Source organism: Somniosus microcephalus, chromosome 15, assembly GCF_052327205.1.
Source record: "Somniosus microcephalus isolate GS21.2 chromosome 15, FLI_Smic_1.0, whole genome shotgun sequence".
Classification (NCBI taxonomy): Eukaryota; Metazoa; Chordata; class Chondrichthyes; order Squaliformes; family Somniosidae; genus Somniosus; species Somniosus microcephalus.
In genome coordinates this window covers 122,518,055-122,524,118 of record NC_141001.1, presented here as the reverse complement: position 1 = coordinate 122,524,118, position 6,064 = coordinate 122,518,055, and positions in this window count along the sequence as shown.

Genomic DNA, 6,064 nt, shown 5'->3' with positions numbered 1-6,064 from the left:
TTGCTCCTGTACTCAAACCCTCTTGCTACGAAGGCCAACATACCATTTGCCTTAACCGCCTGCTGCACCTGCATGCTTACCTTCAACGACTGGTGCACAAGGACACCCAGGTCTCGTTGCACTTCCCCTTCTCCCAATCTATTGCCATTCAGATAATCTGCCTTCCTGTTTTTGACACCAAAGTGGATAACCTCGCATTTATCCACGTTATATTGCATCTGCCATGCTTCTGCCCAATCACCCAACCTGTCCAAATCATCCTGGAGTTTCTCAGCATCCTCCTCACAGCACACACGCCCATCCAGCTTTGTGTCGTCTGCAAACTTGGAGATATTACATCTAGTTCCCTTATCTAGATCATTAATATATATTGTGAATAGCTGGGGTCCAAGGACCGATCCCTGCGATACCCCACTAGTCACTGCCTGCCACTCGAAAAAAGACCCATTTATTCCAATTCTTTGCTTTCTATCTGCCAACCAGTTCTCTATCCAAGTCAATACATTGCCCCCAATCCCATGTGCCTTAACTTTACACCTTATCGAAAGCCTTTTGAAAGTCCAAATACACCACATCCACTGGTTCTCCCTCATCTATTTTACCAGTTACATCCTCAAAAAATTCAAGTAGATTAGTCAAGCACGATTTACCTTTTGTAAATCCATGTTGACTTTGTCCGATCCTGTCACTGTTTTCCAAGTGCTCTGCTATTACATCGTTTATAATTGACTCTAGCATTTTCCCCACTACCGATGTCAGGCTTACCGGTCTGTGATTCCCCGTTTTCTCTCTACCACCTTTTTTGAATAGTGGGGTAACATTAGCTACCCTCCAATCCATGGGTACTGTTCCAGCAAGCATAAGCGTGCGCCAGCAAATAAGGTCAGAGTAGGGAAAAATGATAAGACAAAATTAAAGGCTCTTTATCTGAATGCATGCAGCATTCATAACAAGATTGATGAGTTGTCGGCACAAATACAAATAAATGGGTATGATCTGATAGCCATTACAGAGACGTGGTTGCAAGGTGACCAAGGCTGGGAACTGAATATTAAGGGGTATTTGACATTTTGGAAGGATAGACAGAAAGGAAAAGGAGGTGGGGTAGCTCTGTTAATAAAGGATGAGATCAGTGCAGTAGTGAGAAATGATCTTGGCTCAGAAGAGCAAGATGTAGAATCAGTTTGGGTGGAGATAAGAAATAATAAGGGAAAGAAGTCACTGGTGGGCGTAGTCTACAGGCCCCCTAACAGTAGCTATACTGTGGGACAGAGTATAAATCAAGAAATAATGGGGGCTTGTAAGAAAGGTACTGTAATAATCATGGGCAATTTTAATCTTCATATAGATTGGACAAATCAAATTGGCAAAAGTAGCCTTGAGGATGAGTTTCATAGAGTGTATTTGGGATGGTTTCTTAGAACAATACGTTGTGGAACCAACTAGAGAACAGCCTGTTTTAAATCTGGTAATATGTAATGAGACAGGATTAATTAATGATCTCATAGTAAAGGATCCTCTAGGGAAGAGTGATCATAGCATGATAGAATTTTAAATTCAGTCTGAGGGTGAGAAACTTGGGTCTGAAACTAGTGTATTAAACTTAAAGGCATTTACCAGGGTATGAAGACAAAGTTGGCTAAAGTGGACTGGGAAAATAGATTAAAAGGTAAGATGGTAGATAAGCAGTGGCAGACTTTTAAGGAGATATTTCATAACTCCCAGCAAAGATATATTCCAGTGAGAAAGAAAGACTCTAAGAAAAGGATGAACCCATCCGTGGCTAACTAAGGAAGTAAAGGATGGTATCAAATTGAAAGAAAAGGCATACAATGATGCAAAGATTAGTGGTAGGCCAGAGAATTGGGAAATTTTTAGAAACCAGCAAAGGATGACTGAAAAAATAATAAAGAGGGAGAAAATAGATTGAGAGTAAACTAGCAAGAAATATAAAAACAGACAGTAAGAGCTTCTACAAGTATATAAAAAGGAAGAGAGTAGCTAAAGTAAACATTGGTCGCTTAGATGATGAGACTGGGGAATTAATAATGGGAAACAAGGAAATGGCAGAGACTTTGAACAAATATTTTGTATCTGTCTTCACGGTAGAAGACACTCAAAGCATCCCAATAATAGTGGAAAATCAAGGGGCAAAAGGGAGGGAGGAACTTAAAACAATCTCTATCACTAGAGAAAAAGGTACTAGGCAAACAAATGGGTCTAAAGGCTGACAAGTCCCCTGGACCTGATGGCCTGCATCCTAGGGTCTTAAAAGAAGTGGCTGCAGAGATAGTGGATGCATTGGTTGTAATCTTCCAAAATTCCCTGGACTCTGGAGAGGTCCCAGCGGATTGGAAAACCGCAAGTGTAATGCCCATATTCAAGAAAGGAGGGAGACAGTAAGCAAGAAACTATAGGCCAGTTAGCCAAACATCTTGTCATTGGGAAAATGCTGGAATCCATTACTAAGGGAGTAGTAGCAGGACATTTAGAGAATCATAATACAATCTATCCGAGTCAACATGGTTTATGAAAGGGAAATCATGTTTGACAAATTTATTAGAGTTCTTTGAGGATGTAATGCGCAGGGTGGATAAAGGGGAACCAGTGGATGTGGTGTATTTGGATTTCTAAAAAGCATTTGATAAGGTGCCACATAAAAGGTTACTACATAAGATAAGAGCTCATGGTGTTGGGGGTAATGTATTAGATTGGATAGAGGATTGGCTAACTAACAGAAAGCAGAGAGTCGGGATAAATGGGTCCTTTTCTGGTTGGCAAACGGTAACTAGTGGGGTGCCACAGAGATCGGTGCTGGGGCCTCAACTATTTACAATCTATATTAATGATTTGGATGAAGGGACCGAGTGTAATGTAGCCAAATTTGCTGACGATACAAAGATAGGTGAGAAAGCAAGTTGTGAGAGGACACAGAGTCTGCAAAGGGATAGAAACATAGAAGATAGGAGCAGGAGTAGGCCATTCGGCCCTTCGAGCCTGCTCCGCCATTCAACGAGATCATGGCTGATCATCCAAACCCTAGCACCTGGTCCCTACACCGACAGCCACCCCACCCAAGCCCTATCCCCGTAACCCCACGTATTTAATCCCCCCTAACACTAAGGGTCAATTTTTTTTATCATGGCCAATCAACCTAACCCGCACATCTTTGGACTGTGGGAGGAAACCGGAGCACCCGGAGAAAACCCACGCAAACACGGGGAGAATGTGCAAACTCCACACAGACAGTCACCCGAGGCCGGATTTGAACCCAGGTCCCTGGCGCTGTGAGGCAACAGTGCTAACCACTATGCCACCGTTAAGCGAGTGGGCAAAAATTTGGCAGATGGAGTATAATGTGGGAAAATGTGAGGTTGTCCACTTTGGTAGGAAGAATAAAAAAGCAAAATATGTTTTAAATGGAGAGAGACTACAGAATGCTGCGGTACAGAGGGATCTGGGGGTCCTCGTACATGAAACACAAAAAGTTAGCATGCAGGTACAGCGAGTAATTAGGAAGGCAAATGGAATGTTGGCCGTTATTGCAAGGGGGATGGAGTATAAAAGTACGGAAGTCTTACTACTGTACAGGGTGTTGGGCGTACAGTTTTAGTCTCCTTATTTAAGGAGGGATATACTTGCATTGGAGGCAGTTCAGAGAAGGTCACACAGTTCAATTCTGGGGTGGAAGGGGTTGTCTTATGAGGAAAGGTTGAGCAGGTTGGGCCTATACTCATTGGAGTTTAGAAGAATGAGAGGGGATCTTATTGAAACATAAGATTCTGAGGGGGCTCGACAAGGTAGATGCTGAGAGGATGTTTCCCCTCATGGGGGAATCTAGAATGAGGGGGAATAGTTTCAGAATAAGGGGTCGCCCTTTTAGAACTGAGATGAGGAGGAATTTCTTCTCTCAGAGGGTCGTAAATCTGTAGAATTCTCTGCCCCAGAGAGCCGTGGAGGCTGGGTCAGTGAATATATTGGAGGCTGAGTCGGTGAATATTTTCCAGGCTGAGATGGACATATATTTGAGCTACAGGGGAGTCGAGGGTTATGGGGAACAGGCAGAAAAGTGGCGTTGAGGTCAAGATCAGATCAGCCATGATCTTATTGAATGGCGGGGGCAGGCTTGAGGGGCTGAATGGCCGACTCCTACTCCTGCTTCTATTTATGTTAGAAGGCAGCTCACCACCACCTTCTCAAGGGCAATTAGGAATGGGCAATAAATGCTGGCTTTGCCAGCGACGCCCACATCCCAGGAACGAATTTTTAAAAACACACATTGCAGCACAGGGCACTCGATAATGTGACCACACCTACCCAACTTGGGGTCATCGTGGTTATGGTTTAATAATCTCAGATCTTAAGTTCTGATTCTGGGTCCCATGCCAGTGATTTGATGGGAGGGATCAGAAGAGTTTAATTTAAGTCTAGCAGTGAACGAATGAATAACATTAAGAATTAAGAAGCGGCCAGTGAGCTCATCGAACCTGCTGCACCAATTTTTTAGACTGAGTCTGAAGGTTGTGTGTTCAGGTCCCACTCCAGAGACTTGAGCACTTAATTCTGGCTGAGACTCCCAGTGCAGTACTGTCGGAGGTGCTGTACTGTCGGAGGTGCTGTACTGAGGGAGTGCTGCACTGTCGGAGGTGCTGTACTGAGGGAGCGCTGCACTGTCGGAGGTGCTGTACTGAGGCAGCGCTGCACTGTCGGAGGTGCTGTACTGAGGGAGCGCAGCACTGTCGGAGGTGCTGTACTGAGGGAGCGCTGCACTGTCGGAGGTGCTGCACTGAGGGAGTGCTGCACTGTCGGAGGTGCTGTACTGAGGGAGTGCTGCACTGTCGGAGGTGCTGTACTGAGGGAGCGCTGCACTGTCGGAGGGGCAGTACTGAGGGAGCGCTGCACTGTCGGAGGGGCAGTACTGAGGGAGCGCTGCACTGTCGGAGGTGCAATACGGAGGGAGCGCTGCACTGTCGGAGGTGCTGTACTGAGGGAGTGCTGCACTGTCGGAGGTGCTGTACTGAGGGAGTGCTGCACTGTTGGAGGTGCTGTACTGAGGGAGTGCTGCACGGTCAGAGGTGCAGTACTGAGGGAGTGCTGCACTGTCAGAGGTGCTGTACTGAGGGAGTGCTGCACTGTCGGAGGTGCTGTATTGAGGGAGTGCTGCACTGTCAGAGGTGCTGTACTGAGGGAGTGCTGCACTGTCGGAGGTGCCATCTTTCAGATGAGACATTAAACTGAGGCCCCGCCAGCCCTCTCAGGTAAACGTAAAAGATCCCGTGGCACTATTCGAAGAAGAGCAGGGGAGTTCTCCCCGGTGTCCTGACCAATATTTACTTCAACCAACACCAGTAAAACAGATGATCTGGTCATTATCACATTGCTGTTTGTGGCAACTTGCTGTGTGCATATTGGCTGCCGTGTTTCCTACATTCCAACAGTGACTATAAAGTGCTTTGGGACATCCTGAGGTTGTGAAAGATGTTGTAGAAATACAAGTCCCTTCATTTATTTTCCATGTTCTTTAATGCCCTTGCTTCACAAGTAAGGATCTCTCTCCCTTTTAACCATCTCATTTGATTCTCCATTTTGTCTGCCCGGGCAATGTGTCCCACCATCTCGAAGACGGTTGTCTGGATTCCCTTTTAACCAGTTTAGCTCCAATTCATAGAATCTGCCCCCCGTGTTGTGGATTCCCCTGCTCGAGGGAGGAATCATCCCTCGATCGACCCAGTCTCTGCCCTTCATTCCTCTAAACACCGCGACCAGCTCACCCCTTAACCGCCTCACCTCTAGTGAGTTTACCGTTCAATCCACTCAGCCTGCTTCTCATTCCAACCCTCTCTCCCCTAATTCACCGAGTAATGATCTGTCAGGATGGAACCTTACCCCAAGGCATTCTATTCCTAACCAGCAGTTTATGTTTCCAGCTCATTCTTACACGCATCTCAAGTGACACATGAATCATGTATCAGGGTCGCCAGGAACTGTGTGGGTTGGGCTCATCTTTCCAGGTCACAACTGCCTTCAGGATCTTCATTGATCAGTAGCCCGGACGACTACAAGC